We start from the raw sequence: 24221 nt of genomic DNA on the forward strand, positions 1-24221 counted from the left end.
TTGCTGGCATGACCTGACTTACAACCTGTCATTAGCAGACATCCCTGCTGATCTGCTGTGTATGCTGACATGTTATAATCATACATAAATCCAAACTTTACATATACTAGCCCCTTAAAATAATAGGGAAGTTATTCAGAATTGTGTGATGTACCATTAGCAAACACAGCATCCTCACACCTACCTGACATCATTATAGATATGTAGAGTTAGTTTTTTTCAGACGGATTGTTTTTACCCATGCTAGGGACTTAGTTGTTTGTCTTCTTGTTGGTTCACCACTTTGGTCCAGACTTAAATATCTCAACAACTGTCAGGTGGTTTACCATGAGATGTTGTACAGACGTCCATTGTCCCAAGAGGATGAAGCATACTCACTTATCTGATCCCCTTACTTATCAACTTATGCCACCAAGAGGTTAGCAGGTTGGGTTTAAGTGAAATTTCCTTGGTGTCCCAAGCACAAATCATTATGACTTTAATGATACCCTGACCATTACATTAGAACCAGCATGAAGTCACATTTGGATTTTGAGTAAAAAGTCTCAACAACTACAGGGTTGAAATGAAATTTCGCACATACATTCATGTTCCCCATAGGATGAACTAGAGCTGGGTATCGGTACTCAATACCTTTAGGGTATTGACTGAAATACCGGCATTTGATAGTAAGGACTGACAATTTGTATGATTTTGCCCGTAGCCAATCCAACAGCATTCTTCAATTTAATGTGTGTGATTGACCCACTGCCCCCAGCAGCTAGTGGTGGAGTGGTTTGTGGCATTTTTTGCAGCTATGCTTCCATTCACTCACTCAGTATTGATTGAAGTGGGAAACCAAAGGTATCAAATGAAGTACTCTATTGGTACTGGCATCGTAATTTTTTAAACATTACCCAGTTTGCGGGTTAACTGTATCCCCTTAAGTGATTGCCTGACTTTTGATTTACTGCTACCATTAGCATGCAAATTGTTTTATTTTACCTTTATTTAACCAGGTTAGTCTCACTGAGATATAGAACATCTTGTTAAGAGAGACCTGGCCAAGATAACAGAACAAACTAGTTACATGTAACAACAATTTGACATCACAAAACAAACAAAAGCAACTCAAGTGCATTTCAATTAAATAAAAGTGCCATTAATTAAAACATTTGCATGTGTGAATGGACTCATGTCCTATGGTTTTAACATAACATTTAAAATCATTTATGTAATATTCACATTCAGCTCAAAGCTTGGCGGAAGACATTTAGGGCCATATGCACCCAGCACAGCGCAAAGCCCGACGCAAGTGCCTTGGCTAGTTTAAAACTGATGCAGTTGTAAATTTCCTGTCCAGCGCCTACGTTGTTTAGACAGCAAATGCACCTGCGCCCATCTGTGAGCCCGTGGGTGTGCTGGTCTTACAGGCAGTGTGTTCATGTGCATTCTTGGTGCATTGCTATCTTGAGGCAGTGGAAAGTGAACATGCCATTAACCAACAAAAACCTGTTCTAAAGTTAATAACTCAGCATTTCGTTATTGTAACGGTGCATATAATGGTGTAAATCCGCCATCATAATAGCAAGAAGCCAAGGTACAAACACGCCTGGGTTTTTAAAATGAATGGAAGATGACTGGTTTGTTGCATGTTACGCCCAAAACACACCTGCCTGAATGAATGAAGACACTAAGTACAACACTTTTGAACCATGCGCCTACACATACATGTAGATTCCTTTAAATGTTAAGGGGAAGATTAACTCAACTGGATCTGTGAATTCTCACAGAATCACAATTGAATTCATGTCTTGCTACTATGAACACATAGATAAATCATGATAGTAATACTGAATATTGTTTGTTTACCTCCTGGCAAATACATCAAAAGTCTTGAGTATAGTAAAAAGAAGAAAGGCATTCATTAATGCATCATGTTTTCCATTCATTGTTGCGGTTTAATTCTTTATTTCAACACATTAGGAAATGAATTAGGCCCAATAACGATAAAAAAGAAATGCCTGAAAACATAACTGGAAATATTCATGAACAAGTAATGACTTTACCCTTTCTGTCCATTTGCCTTTTGCCTTTAGCTGTATTTTCTGTTTGTTTATTTTCTCCATTTGACAGTTTTCTTTGAAATTCAGCCCAAGTCAAGTGAGACCCAGCGGTGAGTGCCCTTCCAATCAGACTGCTTACTTGTATCTTCTGACCTTTTGTCAGTACAGAAGCCATTGCTTACAGTATGTATGTGTTTGGCAGGCTGGGCAGTTGCTTTGCTCTGGGAAATGAGTGAGTCTCACAGTCGAGGTAATTAATGCACACATGCTATGCGGGCCAGATTTATTTTCTTTAAAGAAAATAATGTCTCAAGCAGAGTGTACCAATGCTACTGCTTTTAAGAAAACAGACTCAAAGCAAAAGATCTCCCCAAACAGAGTTTGAGCAGTGTAGTCAGGATAAACCCACACACTCAGACATGGTCATTAGCACCAATTTTTTTTAAATCATACACTAGATCCTTATATTTAAACACATATTCCTGGCTTATAGTTGCTTTTAAAAGCCACTTGACACGACGGATCCTTTCACCTCTGACTCAGTGTACAAATATTTGGCAAATCATATGAACACCACCCACATGAACAGCATCTGTGGCTACATTTCCCACAGTCACGCAGTTTAGCCTCAGCAGACATCTTGGGACTAGGGGAATTTAATTCGATCCATATTGTTCTTGGATTAACTTAAAGTAAACAGCTGATCGATGACTGAATTTCTTTTCTTAGGAAAAAACAAACAGGCCTAAATGTCAATTTGAAGCACAGGCAAACCATTCTTACGAGACAGAGTTAAAGTCAGGATTGATTTGCCTATTTCATACCAGTTACTGGCAAATAAAAACATTATTGGATGGCCGAGTATATTCAGGGCATCTAAAGGCATTTTTACATACTGTATCTTCCCGGATTCTCCTTTTAAGGGTATTTGCACATAACCTGATCCCCATGTATGTCATATCACAATGTTCTAAACAAACTCAGCTATCAATTAAATTAAAATGTATTTATAGTATCAAATTGTAACAAAAGTTATCTCAAGACACTTTACAGATAGAGTAGTTGTAGACCACACTCTATAATTTACAAAGACCCAACAATTCCAGTAATTGCTTTCTGTTAAGTGACGCCCAAAACTTTTCCAGAGCGATGTGTAAAGAGCTAATTTGGCCCTAAAGTGGAAATATTTCTCAAATCTCTTGTAAAACCATACCTACACTCAATTGTTTTGGTGCTTGAAATGAGTTGACTAAAGTCATGAGTTTACAAAAGTAGTGTAAAATAAACTAATAAATAAATGTCTAAAATTAAATTTTGTAATATCGCTTGTTGAGTAGGAGTGTTGTCAAACACCGCTGGACACGCCGTTGTGTCTTTTGTCCTCAGAAAGTATACAGTCCTGAATCCTACATTGTAGGCCTTATAGTGGTGTCTAGTATCTCTAGTCTAGTCTGAAATCAGTTATCCACACTTCCATGCATCAAAAGATTATGTAGCCCATACTATTGTGAATATCATAAAGAAGTTTTAAGAGAAAGACAAGGTTATTCACAGATTAAAATAGTCTTGGTATATAAACAAAGCACAGGAAATTGAATAACATATCGTAAAAATGTGCCGCCTTCATTTTCCTGAACTTAAATTAAAACTGCACTCAAAATATGTTCTGTATTAGTAATGGATGAAATGATTATGTATTATGTGCATGATGTTGTTGTGACAAACCCACACACATTTATCACAGGCAGCTCCCCTCAGTTATAAGGAGCATTTAAGGATAGTCAGCTAACTGCCCACAACTCTGTTTTAGTTCCCTGTCAGTGCTCTCACCAATGTCCTTTACAGCCATAGCAGGCGTATGTTATCACAAAAATACCTCGCATTAACTGACTCAATGCACCTACCAAGCACCAAACAACAGGCAACGTTAGCAAATAGCTAACATTTTGGAGCATTTACAGCAGCTAAAAGTCCAGTTATTTCCCCTATGTGGAGTTGGTGGAGACCAAAAATAGAGCTGACATTGGAAGTACATTCATTTCGTCAACCACAGGTTCAGTTGAATGTAATGTGGATCTGGATAAAATATGCTCGAACTGAAATATGTACATGCATACATGATGTAAAATAAGGGGGGCAGCTGGCCTCTATTTACCATTTATCTCCAAAACTCTAACTCACTCCCACTCTAATGCATTGGAAATGCCGATACAATTTTATTTCTGCTTCTGGATATTTTCCAACCCTGCTTGTGGCTGTGGCCTTGACATATGTTTGGTTCTGGGATAACATTTGAAGAAAGTTGACCTTTCCTTGAATGTGCCCTCATAGAACTTAAATGGTATTACACCTAATGTGCTTGAATTACAAATGCATTATAAGTAATCATAGTGCATAATGGCTGTGGCATGTACCCTGTGGTAACAGCCCAAGCTGCTACCTACAGCTTGCATCTTTACAGCAGAATTAGTGTTGTGGCTTTGGGGTGTGTCAAAATAGGATATAGTACTGTTTTTTTTATTTATATAGACCACAGACAATAAAACATTTATATAAATTCAGACACAGTCCTTACTAAATGGGCTGTGGTCCTACTGATTTTAAATGGACAATTATTAGTTTGGTTGTTAGTCCCAAGAGCATTAAATCTGCCTTTTAAGTGTTTAATGATCTACTCTAACCCCCTGGGAGTAATTCATTCTCCAATTCATATCATTTATAGACACAATCTATGCAAAATACTAATGCCATATCACATAGAAGCCATAAAACACTCAGATAAATCTATTTAATCTATCAATCTACTAGTATTTATCTGTTTACTGACATCCTGAATTGGATGGCCCAACATCTACCCAATTTAAAAACAATTTATTTGTTTTATTTGTCTCTTCTGTCGCTTCTAAATGGTGGTTTGTACCTTTTAGAATTGATGTTATTGGTCAAGAGGCTATCATCAAGCTATTTCTATCTCTGACCTTTTCATCCTTTATGAGCCCAATTACAGCACAAATCCTCAATCCGCAGGCAAGGTGCAGTTTGTAAATTCAGCCTAGCAATGAAGATTAATTAGGCTTCAATGTATTAGTACAGCAAGATGCCTGAGGATATCAAGCTCACTTCAACACTCACTTCTTTTAACTTACTCCCAAAAACATCCATCCGTTATCTAAGCCTGGTGTTCCTGTGCACTGCTCACGTTGAGGAAGAGTACACCATGGACAGGTGGACATACTTTCACAGAGCTAACATGTAGACGTACATACATTCAACCTTTCATTCAGGCAATTTAGAGTATCCATTCAGCCTACTGTGCATGGTTTCTTACTGTGGGAAGACATCAGGTTACATGCAGGAAAGATGTTCAAGGACAAAGAAAACACAATAACTCCATCCATTTGTTCCCCACACACAGACGTAAGACAAAGGAGGTTTGTAGGCACTTTGACAAAGAGCACACATTCCACAATGACAAATTAACATGCAATTCCATTGGAAAAAAAGAGTAAATTAAAACAAATGCTCTGAAATCTCTAGATTGTTAAAGTATGAATCTCAAAACTCCTTAATTGTTGTACATTATCAGCACAAATTAAGACTCAATGTCAAAATCCATCTGCCCCCATGGCTAAGGAAAATCAGTTAAAAAGATATGAATACAAACAATGACCTCGTGAATAGTATCAAACTATGGTCATAATTCCTATCTCATATTTTTAACATGAAGGAAAACAAACTGTGTTGTGTTGCCTTTACATTGACATCTGGCCATTCGCTGCTGGGTTTTGCGGCAACGTGAAGTGTCCCTTAAGTGGCATTAATGTGACGTCCTGTTGTGTTATTTTACTCCCCAATGTAGCACAAGTAAACTTCATATTTCACAATTATTGTTTTCCATCAGATATCATTAGGATCTCGACATTTCCAACTCAAAGAAAGAGAAAAAGAAAACAGATGGTGGGGACTGTGCTTTGTGCAGGAGCTTGTTGCAGGAAACAGTCAGCTGTTATTCGAATCCTGTGCAGTTAAGTGCTAATGTTTTTTTACCCCCTAAAGTGTTTAAAACTATCCTGTGGCAGCAATAGAGGGATTGATGTTGACTGTTTACTGTACAGTACTCTTCCACTGCCTTAAAACAGACTGACAAGTCCAATTGCATGATTGTCCAATGCTGCGTGACGTCAGGTTGTGTTTCTCTAAAAGTTCTATCCGTCTCAACTTTTTGCCGCATGCTGCTGTGCTTTTTTTTCCCTGCAACCCGTCATTGCTGCAGCCTAAATGCACAACGCTCATTCAAAATGAATGGGAGGCCTGTGTCTGAGTAGAGAGGGGTTTCAGGACCTTGGACAGTGACCTTTACAGCAAGAGTAAAGCTGTTATGAGAGGTCATTAGTGTGCAGCAATATCATCTCAACCACTCATTTTCTGTTGAACTATATACTACATACATATAAGCCCTATCGCCTCAGCATAAATTTGCACATTTACTAGAGCAGTAAAGCTTCTACTTAGTATTCTTAAAGCAAAGCTCCATTGATTTAAAATTGAACGTCCATGAATTTGGGCAACTTGCAAGAGACAAAAAAACTGTCAAAATACAAACAGTAGAGGCAGAGATATCCGGTCTTCTCTAGTATGGGTCATACACTCATCATAATATATCATTTTGTAATGTGCGTTTTGTGTCTCCAAGCCCAAATCAAGTTAACCCTGATGATGTTGCTATTTCATTTGTGTTTTTAAATTAGACTTGACTAGCTCCTTCGGAGCCACAGAGGTCATTGTATGCTGCAGCTGTTTTCACTCATCTCGTCCTTCTGTGAATTGAGCCTTTAATCCACAGGAAATAACTTTTCTCACCTGTTTGTGAAGAACTAATGCAATTTATTTTGATTTCCACTGTAATCACATACTAAGTCATTTTTGTTTTTTCTTAATTCATCCTTTATTAAACGTCTTTTTTCTTTTATCTCATTAGCTGAGTCTCCACGACACACAGCAGGCGTGTAAAGGGCAGACAGCTTAATGTCTCTACCTGGCTATAAAACATCAGACTCTCAGCTTCTCTTTTCATTCTCTTTTCATAGCATTCCATATGTTGTAGTTCTCCAGTGCGCTATAAACAAAGGAAGGGTTAAGTCAGCATTAGCTGTAATGGCAAATGACCAGCACAGCATTGAGTGTGCGGGAACTGCCAAAGACTCAGCAGGACATCAAGTGGGAATCAGTAATAGCAAAGCATACTGGGTAAACTAACTCCCGCCGTGGAATCTAGCCCAGCTTGCTAGCTTCTACTTGCTGAATGTAATGAAATACAAACTTTACCGCAAAATTGGTCGTCCAAAAAATGTATGCTGTAAAGGAACAGACGGCTTAGGCCTTCAAGGGTTACTTTGTTTTCTTTTTTCCAACCTGGATCCTGTGTTTTTGTGTCTAAGGGACTGATGGGAACAACAATCTTTGAAATCAGTCGAGTATTAAGCAAGATCGCTGCTGTTGGCAGTCAGCAAAATGAGCTACAATGTTAGTTATGGTTAAATTGTGCACCTTCTATTTAATTTCACAAAAGTGCTTGTTTTGCCACTGACAGGTTCAGATTAATATTCTAAGTGTCTGACAACATTATGGAAAGGATTTCTAAGGCAGTTAACATTTCTGCATTTAAGTAAACATTCTAGTATTGTTAAATGCATTTCATTATAAGTTGAAAAACAAAACAAAACTATGGAGAGCCATAAGGTTCTTCTTACCACTTTTCCAACCATTTTAACCCTACTTTTGGTTAAAATAAATGCAAAGTATACTGATTTACATGCAACAATATGTTGGCTCTCGACACACTAAAAGTATTGTTTTCTTTAAATGGAGTCTGGTGAGTGTAGCGCTAGTGATCTTAGAGTTGTTTCTGGTTAAACAAAAACGGTATTAAACTGGTTTAGAAAGGTTCTATCCCCATGGGGATTGTGATTGTTGTCAGACACTTAGAATAACAATCTGAGCCTGTCAATGGAAGAAACAGCACTTTCAAATCAATTCAATTTTATTTATAGAATCAATTCATAAACAGAGTTATCTCCAGACACTTTACAGAAAGAGTAGGTTTAGACCACACTCTGTAATTTACAAGGTAGTCTATAAAATCTAGTAGTTCCCTCCAGAGTAAGCAACAGTGGCGAGAAACAACCTTTTAGGAAGAAACCTGGGACAGACCCAGGCTCTTGGTAGGCGTCTGACGGGCAGGTTGGGTTTAGAATGAAGAGGGGCAATAACAGTCAAAGATAATGATAATGGAACAGTGACTAAAAATAGTAGTTTGTAGTTGTTCATGGCATAGCAGGTTACCGCATGGCATTACAAGGCACAGCAGAGTGTAGCAGAGCGTAGCAGGGCACTGCAGAGCAGGATGTAGCAGTACATGATTTTGGAGTCTCCCTGATCCAAGGAAACATGCTGGGATAAAAAGAACATAGGGACTCCTGGGAATAATTCCAGAGAACTTTGTTCACATTCAGTGGACAGTTGTACATTTGCCCTTTTCAATTACATTGCAGACCAGTTTGTGGCTGCTGCCCACAGCGTTATTACTTAATAATGGACCAATTTCAAAGACTGTTGCTCCCATCAGTCACTTCAACACAGACGGTTGAAAAAAAATGAAATTACCCCTTTAAGTGCTAACAGTTGATAACACTTTAGGCTTTAATATTTCTAGGCAGTATAGCATTCCTTAGTCAGTGGTGTCTCTTCTAGCAAAGTTAGCTCTCAAATATGAATGTTGCCATGGGACACAAGCTAAGACACTGTTTCCATGAATATGTAAAAAAAAAATTTTTTTAAATGGTATCCTCTAAAAAATATGAACATAGAATAGCTACATGTGATTATACGTTATAGATAAAAGACTAAAAATGATTCTTTAAAACAATGGTTGGATGGCAGGGTCCCCACAATGTCCCCATGTTACACAGGAAGGGTGCATACAAGGAAGAACATACATGTAAACAATGAACTGTCAACTGATTACATGTATGTGCTAGTGAGTCTGACTCACGTTACACAATCAATTAGAAACACAGCTTACATGCTCATTCCTATTTTGCAAAAGCAAACCCATCTGTAATTCTGCACAGCCTACTGTGGGACTCTGGATCTTTGGCTTGACCTCCACAGTGGACTAAACTGGCAGAAGGAAGCCAAAAACGTATTTTTTCACTTCTCACTTGCATTTCACAAGCACATGTGATCACTTTTGAATTAAACACACACAAGTGAGCTTTGCAGAGATCCAACAGGCTATGTTTAGCAGACAAATCTCAGTCCGGAGTGTTTGTTTTCCCTCAAGCTTAGTTTATTCATCCATAATTCCTTTAACCTCACTTAGACATCTGCTGACTATAAGAAAGCATATAAACGACTTTAAACGAGCCAGATTGTCTGCAATGGTTGAATAAAATGCACAGTCTATTTGCCCTTGAGGTCTCCCATTCACTGTGAAACAATGAAAAACAGAAAGCTGCATGGTGCCGGTACTCTTAACCGCCCGTAGAGTCTATGTGGCTAAATGGAGCATTTCCAAGAACAGTTTAAACAGATCGAGACTATTTTTATTCTCTGTTGTGTGTGAGCGATGCAAGCTGAAGCCCTTCCATCTTAATGCCTGTCTAGACAAAAAATAATCACACCAAACTTTAAAATTGCAGCTACCTCTGAATGTGAAGTCAGCGGTCAAGACTCTGGCCGGGCTAGAATCCAATCCCTTTGTCTCAGCTTCTATTCATCCTTCTTAACCTCCAGGGTAAACACCCATAGTGCCTCCAATAGATATGGGCGCAGGCCCTTTTGTTCCATTATCTCTGAATGTAAACTGCTGAACTGATCTGAGATGGCAAAAAATGTGTCATACTGTATATTCCTACCACTGTGCAGAAAAAGGGAAAATAGTATAGTTAAACTTTAAAAGTTGAAAATAGATCATGTTCACCATAAATACTAGATCATGTTCACTATAAATAGGCACAGAGAGTTTGTTGGGACCGTGTTTGCTTTCCATTGTGACAACTCTACATGAGATGTCATTCTCAGAAGAGTTTGGTCTCTTTGAAACTGCTTAATTCAATAGTTCAAGTCATTAATGGCAACGTAAAATAAAAGTAAGGAAAGTAAATGTTCATACCCAGTGTGATTGATCTAGCTATGGTAAAAAAAAACATGTAAAAGGTTTAATTTCTGTCTTTTCTCTTCCTCTTCAAACGAGGGGACAAAAAGGTCTTCAATAAACACTCACTTAAAGTTATTACAATACAACTGGCTGATGTAGAAGTATGTTACAAACGGAATAAAAATCCCCTAGAGACTTAATGCATGTAATGTCGTCAAAGTAACGCTCTTTGATTATTTCATTGCCTGTACATCACACAATAAAACATCTGGTTTCAGTACACCTTCTGCTTAGAACTAGCAATAATCAACATTCATTTGTACCCTTAGGATCTGAACATTAAACAGACCAATACAACAGGTTTATGTGGATGGATTAAGAAAATGGAATTTTGTATCAGAAAAATATGAATTGGATTAAATATATTGCTCTGCTGTAAGTAATCACAATGGTTCCGCCATGAAAAATCCACCAAAAAGACAAATGTGATTGCAGTGAAAACTTGGTCTGCCAGCTATAAACCATTTATGCCCATCCCTTTCAAAAACATTATGATATATGATAATAGCAACACCCACGAGCTTCTACCACACCAGAAAGATGAACACACACACTAAGTTTTGGGGCGGCTCAATTAAATGTAATGAGGAAGCTATGATTTTCAAAAGTAGTCTAACCACAACGACTGTGCAGTCACATGGTCAACAAGCCGTCCAAAGCATACGACCACACAGGCTGCCTGTTCCAAACCTGTAATAGGACCCATTAGGTTTCCTTAATTAGTGCTCCTAGCGATGCCAGGTTCAGGAAAAGATCAAGGTTTAGGTTCAAATCAGATTCAAATCAAGTTCAATCATTTGTTTGATATTTAACTTAACAAACGTGATGTGAGAATGTAGCGTAGTTTCGTTTGTTAGTTAGTTCAAGTAGTTCGTAAGTCCTGTGCTTGTTTTACCTAACCACCACCCAACCTTGGCGACCTTTTATTTCTCACTTTACTTTGCTCCCGTTCTACTTACTATGGCCACTAGAGGGAACCGCCTAACAAATGTAAATATGGGTCATAATTGCTGTTTGTACAAACATTTTTCGGGGGAGGGCAGTCTCCAAACGTGTATGACTTACTCACGCATATACACTAAATTAATCCATTGCGGGACCAAGATTCAACACTGGGAGAAAACCACCAATCCCAACGGTGGCGGAGAGCCTTTTCATTATGGAGATTTAAAACGAGTTGATAGGAACTGTTTGATCTGGTTGATTTATTTTAAGTGACGTAAGAGAAATGAATGCACTCTGGTCCTTAGTAGATGTTGATTAATATATTCTGGCACACTATGCTGTAGTAAATGTCTGTCTACAAGCAGGATCTTAAGACTAAGTTCTTCTCAGGAAATATGGAGCAATTGGTATGCTTATTAAACTAATTATATTTATGCCTAATTTACAGTCAGTACTGTATGCTGTAATGCTCTTGCATGATTGCAATGTTTTCATGCTTCATCTACTCTTTCTTTAGAGAGAAAATACATTGGGCGTGTAAGCGTGGCATATAGCCTGCTAAGCGTAGATTGCTTGTCTTGCCATTCATACCGACCTCGTGTTTCCCTGCGCCGGACACAAATCTTCATTCGCGTCTCGCGCAAGAACTAGTGGTGCCGCCGAAAGGATCTCTGCAGCACACGAGCCAAGGCGACGCTCAGGCTCACGGTGTGTTTTCACTGATAGGCAATGACAGTCCACCATCATATAATTCCCCAAATCTCAAAGACAATAAAGAAAACAACAATGAAAAAAATGCTGGTAGGTGGACCTTGCGGTACAATTATTTTTGTCAAAATACTACTTCCAAGGTCAAGAATGAACTTGTACGTGCTACAGAACAGCATGGTATCCCCATTCATCATGTACTCCTCTTTAACTTACTTTTTAAGTCTCAAATACAGTAATATATGAACACATTGCTGCCCTTATTAGGCACATTTGATTACCAATCAACATGTACAAAAATGGGTCTTCATTTGTAGAAAGTGACGTTAGAGCTGAGACAGTAAACACTGGACAGGTAGCCTAATAATGAGTGTGTGTAATGACAAAGCAAAGCGGGGGTGGCTAATTCATGATGCATGAATTCATTCATTCGCTTTACAGCACCTTGTACAAACAGCCAAGACTACATGGTATGCAAGGAGTGCTAAAATAGTTAGAAGCCTGTTGTGGAACAATACTTGTCTATAAAAAGCACAGAAGAGGTTTCTTAATAGACATACAATTACTGAGACACTGAACTTCTGTAATATGGTATCAGTATTGTATTTATACTGCAGATTTGACCTATTTTCATAACAAACTGTTTTATATTCAGACCTCTGGCTTTAGCCATTGAAGTGGCATGTTTGTAAACTGATCCTTTTCTTGGTATGTAATCAGGCACTTTTTGACATAAGCTCAGTCAATTCAGTACTTCTGAAAGCAATCTCCCCACAGAGACAATGTCAAACCCTGACCAGTGCTCATAAAACAATAAAATAGCTTTCAAGAATAAAAGTCAGTTATGAGCCCTGCGGCTCAATAATTTGTAATGGCATGATGTTAACTTGGCACAGCCAAAACAGTGTGGCGCCTCCATTGTTTTTGGCACATGTATTCCCAATCCACAGGGCTTTCTATTATTTATAACAGCCTATATCCAGACTGCAGAAAGTGGATTTGAGAGCTTTGCATGCTGGGAAAAAGACAGATGACACCACTCTGCTGTTTTTATTGTTGTTGTTGTTGTTGTTGTATAGCAGTCTACAGTACAGTATTCTGTTGAAATGTGTGGGTCTCTCTAAACAGGGAGTATGAGTACTTAGAGACAGCCAGCAGTCGGGTTCATACACTTAAATATTGTCTATAACTAAAGAAAGCACATTACACACTGCGAAGTGTAAATCCAACATGTTTCACTTCCGGGATTGCTCCTGTGACGCCGGAAATTCTGCCGAATGTCACCCTTTTCGGCCAAATGCCCATTTCCTTTAGCTGTCTTTGTGTTCTAATTTTAAACTCTAGTCAATTTCTGAGGACTATGGTAAACTGCTTCTCAGATCTCTGCGGGGTAAATCCAGAAGCTAGCTACACTATCTGTCCAGTTTTCTTTTGCACGACTAAAACACCTTTTGAACGTACATGTTCCACCAAAACAGGTTCCTTCCCGAGGCTTTTTTGCAGCGCCACCTTGGCTCCGTTCTACGCTTAGCACCACAATTATGGTTGGTTCAAAGAAAAGCCAATAAACCAGAGCACATTTTTCTTAAATCCCGGAATGCTGTGAGGACTAGCCAGACCCTCCTCGGCAGCTCTGTGGAGGAAGGTCTGGCTATGCAAGACTACACGCTGCGCTAACGGTATAAAATGCAATACACTTCCTGTCTCCCAAATGGGGGTTGCCTAGATTTAAATATATTGTGGTTGTTACCTCGGAAACAACTAATGGGCCTGAAACATGCCTACTTAATGTTACCACATTTTATAAGAGCCTTCCATAATGTTTGGATATTATTTCCACTGTTACTTATTCTAACAGTTGCAAAATAATACGTAAATTACATATTGTTTCACCTGTATAACCTGTATTAATATCACTTTTATTCTGTTGTAATAACCTAACCTTCCCACTGCAATCATTTCGTTGTATCTCTTTAAACTCTTAAGCTAAAACAGAGCATTACCTGAAGCAGCTGATAACCAGATTCATAATTCTGGATCATGTGCGTTGGTTCTATTTGGGGTTATCTGACTTTAATGTATGAAGACCCAGACCAAGTTCCTTTCTTACACATGTCTTTGATAGGACTGCTAAGAATGCTAAAAAAAAAGGTCCCGTCCTGTCTAATGGCAAGTTCCCACCTCAGGACTTTAGCCCTTAGTTTCCGGCTCTGTACAGTTTTTGGAGCTCCTAGACAAAAAACCCACATCAGAGGAAAATCTGTGTTGGCTCTGCGTCTCCGTGTGCAATCAGACATGAGAGGCTTGCTGATGACCCCCAATTACCACAACATTTTCATTTGGCTCTGATGAATATTGGATGTTTTTGCATTTAATTGGCTATGTATGGTTTACTTCCGGTAATTTACTATCACACGTTCAGAAAGTTGGGAGGCTAGTGGGACACAGATTTTAAAAGAATTATGAAAAACAAAGCAGCAGAGGCTGTATGAGTCACTCCAAACCATTTTTATCTCAGAAAAATTGCCTTAAAAATTAGACACTAATATTGCTTTTGATCACTAGCAAACGATAACTGTTGCTAGGTTACAACACTGTCATTTATTTTCATTTAGCAAGCTAATCTAACTTGAGTAGACAGTGTTGAAAAAGTTTACTAAACAACTTATTTGATTATTGTTAGCACATTATGGTACTTACAGATAAACATTTCATGTTCACTGAGAGAAATCTTCAAGATTTTTTGTACAGATAATTTTAAAATCTGCCTATTTACATCAGTAAACTTGCACATTTATCGGAACATTTGTTCTTTTCATTTAATTGTTTAACTATACCTTGATTAAAATCTACTAATGAGGATGGATGTCCAAATAAAAGGGGGAGGGGGGGGTTTATATAATTTTTTACCCTGATCCCAGTCCTAATATTCAAATACAGAGTTGGATCTGATACATATATTCGCCGAAATTTTAAATGATGAAAATATACAGAAAGCGCTAAAATGTAATTTAAAAAAATGATGAAAAACATGCAGAAAGCAAGTAAAATTTATTTTGATATTAGTACTGATGCATTATGCAGCAACTAAATGGGGTTAATTTAATGAAAGCTGAATTTTAACAACTTAATAGATGTTTCATATAAGCTTTAACAGCTATTTATATTTTAAAAACTTAACATGTGTTTGTGTAAAATCTGAAAAGCATAGAATTTGTCAAATAAGCATATAATAGAGCTGTTGGTGAGTTTGCAGGTGCATTGAACATTTCCATGGTAACAGCGAGTTCCACCAATCAGATAATTCACTGTGACGCTAAGTATTGTGGGTAGGGTAGTATTTTGCCAAAGGATCGTGAATAAATCGTGTTTTTCTTAAAACAGGGTTGATTTCATGCAGATGCGTGTCCTCTGTGGGAGCATCGACTTTTGTTCCACAACATCCGAGCTTGTGGTTAGTCTATCTCGGATAGTTTAGACATACTAGCTAACAATCACAATCCTTATGGATGGAAGTCAATGGGATTTGTACTTCCTAAACTACACTGTTGAGCTCAATGTTCTGTAAAAAAAATAAAAAAAAAATAGATCAAAGCATTCAAGAACTCTGGAATGTTCTGATGTGCCAACATTCTATTTTTTCTATTTATTTTTTTTAACTACCAGGAAGTTCTGGAATGCTTTTTGATCCCTTGATGTGACAACATTCTATTTTTTCTCCTTTGATCTGCACTATGATGCGGCTCAAAAGTGATGATGTTCCATCTACATCATAAAAGCAAGAACAGTACTACTCAGAGACAACTGTTGGGAGCACACAGCAACAAACTACTGAAAACACTTTGTCAAGTGTTTGATTTAATCAAAAGCAGAAATGGAGAAACACGAGCACGAGAATGAAATGGATAATATAGAAGGTCCATCAACATTGCAGCTGCGGTCAGAAGTCACGATCAAGGAGATGGCTAGGGACAAAGATGAGTTCTTGTACAGACTCAGTGTGGCCGCCAGCAACCTGCAATGTACGCGCCCCATCCAGCCAGATAATCTACAGGAGGACCAGAACTTGAGACTCAAGCATGAAGAGGAGGAGCAGATGCAAAAACAAGAAGAAATCAAAAGTCTTCTGGTCGTGTCAGCCAACATAGAGTTGCTCACAAAACAGCAGGAAGAAAGGGCAATAACTGAGACAGTCTCAAAGGATCTAGGGCTGGTTCAATGTCTGGAGGAAGAAAACGCAGCCCTCAAGAAGGAGTTAGTGGAGGTAAAGCATGTGACAGCTGGCATGTTCCTGGAGCTGGTTCAAATGCTGCAAGAAGAATTTGCAGCCCTTAAGAAGGAGATGGAGGAAATGAAGGCTCTGCAGAGAGAAGCCTTAAAAGAGGTGACTGCCCAGCAACCAAGGGACTTTGTGAGGCAGAAAGAAGAGGCAACTGAAATCTACGTGGACACTGTTGAGAGTCTGCAAGAAGAAAAACCAGCCCTTCAGAATGAAGGGAAGAACCAGCCGACAGAAGCCCGCAAAAAAACAAAGGCTGCCGGTCCGCTCAAGGAAGTAACACAACCGCAAAAGGAGAAGCTCAAACCCCACCTTGAGCAGAATCAAAGTCAACAACAGATCACAAAGAAGAAGAAGCTTTCTCGATGGAAGAGATTCAAGAAGTCTGACTTCTGTGCTCTTTTAGGGCAGTGTCTTTGCTGCATGATCTTTCCTCTGCTTGCATGTTTGACCTGATAATGTAAATGTAAATGTGCTGTATTTATATAGCGCTTTTCCAGTCTTAACGACTGCTCAAAGCGCTTTTACATCTACAGGATACATTCACCATTCACACACATTCATACACTGTGGCCGGGGCTGCCGTACAAGGTGCCACCAGCTCATCAGATAAACACTCACACACATTCACACACCGATGCGCAGCTCCGGGGGCAACTCGGGGTTCAGTGTCTTGCCCAAGGACACTTCGACAATGACTGCAGCCACAGCCGCCCAATAATCCATATTAATCGATAATCTTGCTTTTACTCTGAGAGAAACTATGAGCAGCGGCTCTTGGATACTTCTAAATCATTAGACTATACATTTTTTGTAAACGTAGTAGGCCTTTGCCATATTTTGACATGTTTCCGCGTGAGCGTGGGCAATCAATAGCTCATGTCGGTCCTACATTGACCGTAGACCAAAGCTAATTAGGAGATCAAACAAAAAAAACATTTCAATGAATAAAACTAACAAAGAAGTGAATAAGACAAAATTAGCAATTGTTATGATACTCAGGAAGGATTCAGGAGCGGCCACCGGAGTAAAAAGAGATCAGGCGGGATTTATTGATTTAACTGGGTGAGCCAAAGGGTTGGGGTGGATGTGAGGAAATCCAGGCTTGACGGAGCTCAGGTGATGGTGTGTTTTTTGGACGATTTTTTTTTCAGGGTGGACAATTCAATGAATGAAATTTTGGACCCTCCAGCTACAGTATGGCTGCATGTCAAACAGCATTGGAATTCCTCTCTCTATTAGTCTCTCTATTATATTGAGACTTGGACTGTTATTATCAGTCAAAGCTGTCCCTGTCTGAAGACATCCACAGCTGTGTGAAGACATTTAGAGTTTTGATGCGTACGTCTGAGATCTGTACGGACAACCAGCAGAGAGAGAGGAAGCAATCGAACTCAGGCAAGCACCCAAGTCGGTCAAGGCTTGTTATCCAAAGAGAAAAAAAAAAAAGAAAAAAAATCAATGTTCTTCCTTTTTGAGTGGGCATGCTGCTCTGCACAGCGCATACACACTCCAGCAGAGGTAGCGAGACCAGGTTGACTGACATTAAGCAAGTGCGGTTTACATGGACTGTTAATTAAAAGTGCTGGAGATTACTTTGAATGCAAGAAGTTAATCTGTTTTTACTTTAATACTAGACACCATATTTGTTACCACTGCAGTTTGAAATATATTCTACATATTCAGTTGGGCTTTAGTGGCTGTAGCAATGACTCTAAACATATTATCTGTATTATTAGCCATTTCTTCTTTGCGGCCTGTGTTTTGAAGCCGTTTGCATTTTGGCCGTCACCATCTTAATATTTTGAAGCAAGAAGTGACCTTATCTGGACAAAAAGGGCAGAGATGGGGAGGATGAAGCAGCTAAGCATCTGATGTATGTTTTTTTTAACCCTAAAGTTGCCAATTTTCAAACCTTTTGACGCGAGTCATCCAGCCGAGTGACTATTTGCTGTGATCTCATGCACAAACACCTGTTGCATACTCACTGTCCTAAATGTGTTTTTTTTGCCTGTCCTTATTTACCCAAACATGACAAAGTGATCCATGCTTTGGGTGCTATACCCTTGAAAGAGATAATTTTGCTGTGCACCTGCCAAAGGCCAAGTTTAATCCATCTCCTTTCCATTTGCACCGTCACCAGTAAGTTCCATGATTGCTGGTAATTGAGCTCATTCTGCCTCTGTGAAACCTCATTTGACTTCTAATCATATTCTGACTCCTCATTTGATGCAGCAGGGGATCTGTGGCTTCTCTTTGTTTTACTAGCACCGCTGGACTTTATCAGTTGAATGTAAGAAAGAAACTATTTTCTATTTTCATGCCAGGATTGTTTCTCCTATCTTTAAATTATCACCCAGAGACAGCACAAGCACTTTAGACTAATTGAAAGGGAATGTACTGTCCTGGTGATGTCCGCTGATTCTATGTCCACAGCTGTACAGCAATATAAGGCTGACATAATAAGGAAGTTGAGCTGTAATACATATTGTAATGTTTATCAACTAAAAAAGCTGTAATAAGAAATATCACCTAATGACTGTAAACTGTAGCTCTTATATTAGACAAAAAAATGACTAACCATTTAAAAGCCATAAAAGCCAGGGGTAAGCAAGTTGTCAGAGCAGCCGCTGGGAGAGAGTTAGTGAAAGAAGGGGGCCATTCAGATAGGTAGATGTCAGCCTTGTCAGAAGCCAAACTACCACAGCTATCAATTCAGGCCTGGGCATAAAGACGCTGTGTGTTTTTGTGGTCTGGTGTGGGCAGAGCTGGCACTCTGACAATGTTTATTAGTCAGTAACAGCGCTCTTTGTAATCCTGTCAGGGGCGAAAGACACGGAGGATGAAGCAGCGGTAGCCGGCTCGGGCTGTCAGTGGCCGTGGAATCTGTCCACAGCTTTATTACCAGCAATCTTCAAGCGTGTCACTGTCGTCCAAAATGCCGTCGGAGTCTGCTTGCCACTTGGAGCAACATTTGGCTAAATGGATCTGTTGTGACTTCAGAAAAACAATGCTCTTTAAGAAAGGCTCTTTTAATGACTATCAGCCCACTGAAACATTTCATAAGATGCATTCCGTCTCCGTGACGCATTTTCCAAAGGGATAGTTACTCTGGATGGCATCACCCCGGCCTCCAGCACCAATGTGAGGAATCTGGGAGTTATCTTTGATTGGGTCATGTCATTTAATTCTCACATAAAACAAATTTCAGGGACTGCCTTTTTCACCTACGTAATATTGAATAAATCAGGAATATCCTGTCTAAAAATGATGCACACAAACTAGTCCATACATTTGTTACTTTTAGGCTGGATTAGTGCAATTCTTTATTTCTCAGGCTGCTCGAAGAAGGCCATAAAGACTCTTCAGCTGATCCAGAATGCTGCAGCACGTGTTCTGACGGGAACCAGGAAAAGAGATCACATCTCTCCTGTGTTAGTTTTTCTGCATTGACTTTGTGTAGAATTTAAAATCCTTCTTTTCACCTACAAAGCTCTTCATGGTCAGGCACCATCTTATCTTAAGGAGCTCATGGGACCTTACTACCCCACCAGAGCACTGCGCTCATAGAGAGCAGGGTTACTTGTGGTTCCTAGAGTCTCCAAAAGTAGAATGGGAGCCAGCGCGTTCAGCTATTAGGCTCCTCTCCTGTGGAACCAGGTTCCATTTTGGGTTCAACAAGTTGTACATAATCCGATGTGAGCGTTAGGTCAGCAAAATAGCGATCAGCTGATGGTCTGCCGGTAACGTTAACAGTAGGCTTAATGTTAATGTATCCGCTGTTACTGCCTCCACCTGATGTATATCCTGTATAACCCGTCTCTTCAGGGACAAACGAGGAGTAGAGGTTCGTCATTTAGGGTCAACGATGGCCGTCAGACCGTAGAAGGATCCCCTGGAGAGCCTGAAGTCCCCTCTCATGTCCCTGTCCCCATCAGACCAGCTACGGTCTGAGAGGGGAGCCTGCAGAACTACAAGCACATTTATAAAATAAAATAATATTAAAAGTATCTAACTTTGTTATCTTTTTTATTGCACGTTGCATGACTGTAGCAAGCATATAATGAATATAAAGGAATGGATATATGTATTTAGATGTCAGGTCTGTTCCCTCCGCTTTCACTATTGTGATGTCACTGTATGAAGACCATTTACAATAAAAACACAACTTATATAAAAAACGTAATCATGTTTTGTCTATTAGGTAAGTTGTAAGGGTAATGCTTCACCATATCAGTCTTATCTCTGGGCTACAAAGATATCCTCATGAAACAGTTGAGCATTAATATGAACAGTAACGTTATGAATGAATGAATATTAATGTTATTTTTAGAGCAGAAATATAAGTACATAAGAGTGGACTGCAAAGAATAGGTATAATTAATGAATTTAAAAGACTGCAACAATAACGAATATTATACAATACAGTTGTGTGTACTGTTTTCAGCCAATGGGGGGGGCATGACGGCGTCATCCTGGCATGACACGGAGCAAATAAAAACCACATTTTGTTAAAATATCAAAAACAAAGCAGGAGTTATTTTTCGCAAAACACAATAGCCGACTGGAATGCTCGTCCCCTGGTGAAATTCCCAATTTTACAGAAGAAGAAGGGATGAAACGTGATTGTCATTTCGGGTAAGTGCACATATTAGTGCGCGATATGAGAAAACACCAATCTGTCGAAATTTACGCACTATGCAAGATAGTACACAGTGCGCGAAGTGTACTTCTGTAAGTGCACTAAGGGAAGTGCGCGATTTGAGACACAGCCTGGATCTGGGGTTGGAGTCACCTGCTGCCTCCATGATCCTGCTCGACTCCCTCTGCTACAATTCTCCATGTCTCTCTCTCTCGCTGACTGTCTCTTCTTTGTCTGTCTCTCTCTTTCTCTCACCCCCAACCGGTCGAGGCAGATGATCGCCCACCCTGAGCCATGGTTCTGCTCGAGGTTTCTGCCTCTTAAAAGGAAGTTTTTCCTTGACTCTGTCGCCTAGTGCTTGCTCTTGGCGGGAATTGTTGGGTTTCTGTAAATAACATCACAGAGTACGGTCTAGATCTGCCTTTTTTATGAAAATGCTGAGAGATAACTGTTGTTGTGATTTGCCGCTATTTAAATAAAATTGAATTAAATAAGAGTGATGTAGGCCATCATTTTCTATAGCAGTAAAACTGCAACTGAAAATAGGATTCAGAAGTGGTGAACAATAAGTACATTTATTTTAAGTACATGGACTTTGAGTGTTTATAATAATGAGAAAAAAACTATTATTGAATAGGCTACTCTTAAATAAGAGGTAAATACTCAGCTTTTTTTCCAACAGATCCCCGCCCATTTCAAAAGAATGAGAGTCGCTCAGAAAAAACATCATATACCTTAATGGGAATGACAAAAACATTGGCAAAATGTATGGGTCAATCTCCAAAAGTGCTGGATTCTGCATTTCCCATGATGGAACATGGGATGAGGGAATTCATTAAAGTTCCTTATTAGTTCTGAGTACTCATAATAATCAGGTGCTGTTACTTTCACCTTCTATAGTAAAACTCTTATTTTTCTTCTACTAAAAAATGTGAAAGAAATGCCTCCGGCATCACTGGAGAGAAACTTTAATTGATCACCAAGTGTCTCTGTGTTGTTTTTCCTTCTCGTATCAGTGGCCCTGCGTCCGAGACAGCTCTGGGGACACTGATGACTGATGCTTGGGGGCTCTTCATTATCACTGGTGGATTAAAGTCTGACTACACAAACTGGGATTGGCACTTCACTTAGACCAGTGGGTGCCTTGTTTGAGCAGCAGGCCGCGCCACATGCAGCGCCATGCAGAAAAAAATTGTTCCTCTAAAATGAGCCGCATGATGGATGGGGGAGGAACATTAATGGCACAAGATTTTGTTTTGCCAGTGTGCTGAGTCTCAATGCTGAGGCTATGGGACAGCTATTGTTGCTTGTGAGTGGAGAAGCAATTTACTTAAGCTGAAGGATTGAGCATCTGTTTCCAGGATAATTTTCCTGTCCGTGAGGCTGAATCATAAGGACAAAGTGGAGCTCAGTTCAGACCGGGCAGGGCATTGTTCACTGATTATCTACCGACACGTTCACAGGGTTGTTTCATGGAAAACAGCTCAATGCTAGACAGTTCTCAAGGCTGTTGAAAAAAATTCTACCAAATGGATCATGTGAAGTATGATGACACAGTTATTACAAAGGTGCAACATGATGGATGCCCCACACAAACCGTATTCATACACATACCTTATTGCTCAGGTGTGTGTAACAGCTGAGTCAGCCTACCTACTGTATCTGTACACAATGACTAGCCTGTATGTACCAGTATTTCCAACCCAAATCCCCAGAAGGCAGCAAGGCAAAGAAGTGCTCTGTCATTTCAAGATAGGTTACTTTTTTTAAACAGCTCTCTTCTGGCTGTTTATCAGTTGAAATATATAAAAATGTATGTCTGTATGTATGTATGTACACTACCGGTCAAAAGTTTGGGGTCACTTACAAATTTCCATTTCACTCCATTATAAAAAGGATACCAGCTGATCTGGGTGGGTGGCTGATCTTTAATGCAGTATCTATATTTCCCATTATCAGCAACCATTCATCCAATGTTCCAAAGGCACATTTTGTTTACTAATCTGATATTATTTTAAAAAACTAACTAAGAAAACATTAAACAACCCTTTTGCAATTATGTAAGCACATAGTTCAATCTGGAAACTGCTGCCCTGGTTAAAAAAAACAAGGCAACTGATCTCAGCTGGGATTCTGTCTATAATGGAGTCCAATGGAAATTTGTGAGTGACCCCAAACTTTTGACCGGTAGTGTATGTTGCATGGGATTCCCCTCTTTCTGGCATACAGATCCCTGCCTCTGCAAAATGTATCATACCCTTCAAAGTGATCATCTACTGTGATCACCAATAGCTTAGACCATATGTAAATCATATACCTAAATTAAAAGTATTTTTACCCTTAAGTGCTTTAACATAAATTGTCTATAGTGCCATGGAACGACAAAATCTGAGCAGCAGTTGCTGGTTGTATTTATCCGCTACAGAGCTCCGGTATGCCCTGTTGGTTGTTGACAACACTTTTTCATTTCGAGACTATTTTCCATTGAATATTGAAGTGTTTTGGCATGTCTGGTCGAGTGGCACTATTTACATGGTATTAGAAGGGGGATTTCATTTTTGCAAGTTTTGTTTAGTTGTTGATCCAAAAACATCCCCCACTCTGCAAATTGCACCCTGTATGTATGTGTATATGTATGTATGAACATGTATTGAAAGTGGGAACTCTACAAATAAAAAAAACAATCCTTAGAAACTACTCTAAACGATTAGTAATGTTTATGCAGTTCAGTGATACCCCATTTATTCTTAAGAGAGAAATTAGAGAGGTAGACAGGAAAAAGGAGAGGCAGTAGAAAAAAATCAGTCACTGTGTGTTGTGACCCCACCAGTCACTACGTATGACCTGTAGTTTTCATTTGCATTAAAACATTTCTGATGTGGAAATGTGCAAGATGACAGTCAAGTGAATGATTTAACTCTATTGTTTACACTGTTAGCTTACAGAGACGTAATGGGTGTGTGAGCTATATAGATACAGTGTTTTGTTTATAATACAGCTGGTTGTCAGGACAACATTTGATTCCTTTTAGAGTTTTCAAAAATTGGTTTTAGGGGTTACATTTTAGTATGAAGTTCAAATGAACATGATGACTGAACACTTTGACCAAGGGTATACGTTTGGTTTAGCATCAGCAGCAATGAAAGAAAAAAGCCACAGTCACTTTTCAGTCCACTCCAACTGAGAAGTGACCTGTAAGAAGTGTTATAAAACACTCCACTTTTGAACACTGTGCATCAGAGATGCTGCAAAAATCTCAGAACACAGTTATTGACTCTCTGGGGCCATAGCATGCCAGTAGTTTAAATTCTGGAGAAAACTCTGACAACTTTTACATTGCAGAAATAGGGAACGGTTGTTAAATATGCATAGGGGGACAATTTA

At 39.2% G+C, this 24221-nt stretch overlaps 1 protein-coding gene across 2 annotated transcripts in view; it reads right to left on the bottom strand.

Moving 5' to 3' along the window:
- Positions 1-24221, bottom strand: part of LOC117935317 (leucine-rich repeat and fibronectin type-III domain-containing protein 2) — a 127415-nt gene that overhangs the window by 89180 nt on the left and 14014 nt on the right. The window lies entirely within an intron of this gene.

Source organism: Etheostoma cragini, chromosome 20, assembly GCF_013103735.1.
Source record: "Etheostoma cragini isolate CJK2018 chromosome 20, CSU_Ecrag_1.0, whole genome shotgun sequence".
NCBI classification, from domain to species: Eukaryota; Metazoa; Chordata; class Actinopteri; order Perciformes; family Percidae; genus Etheostoma; species Etheostoma cragini.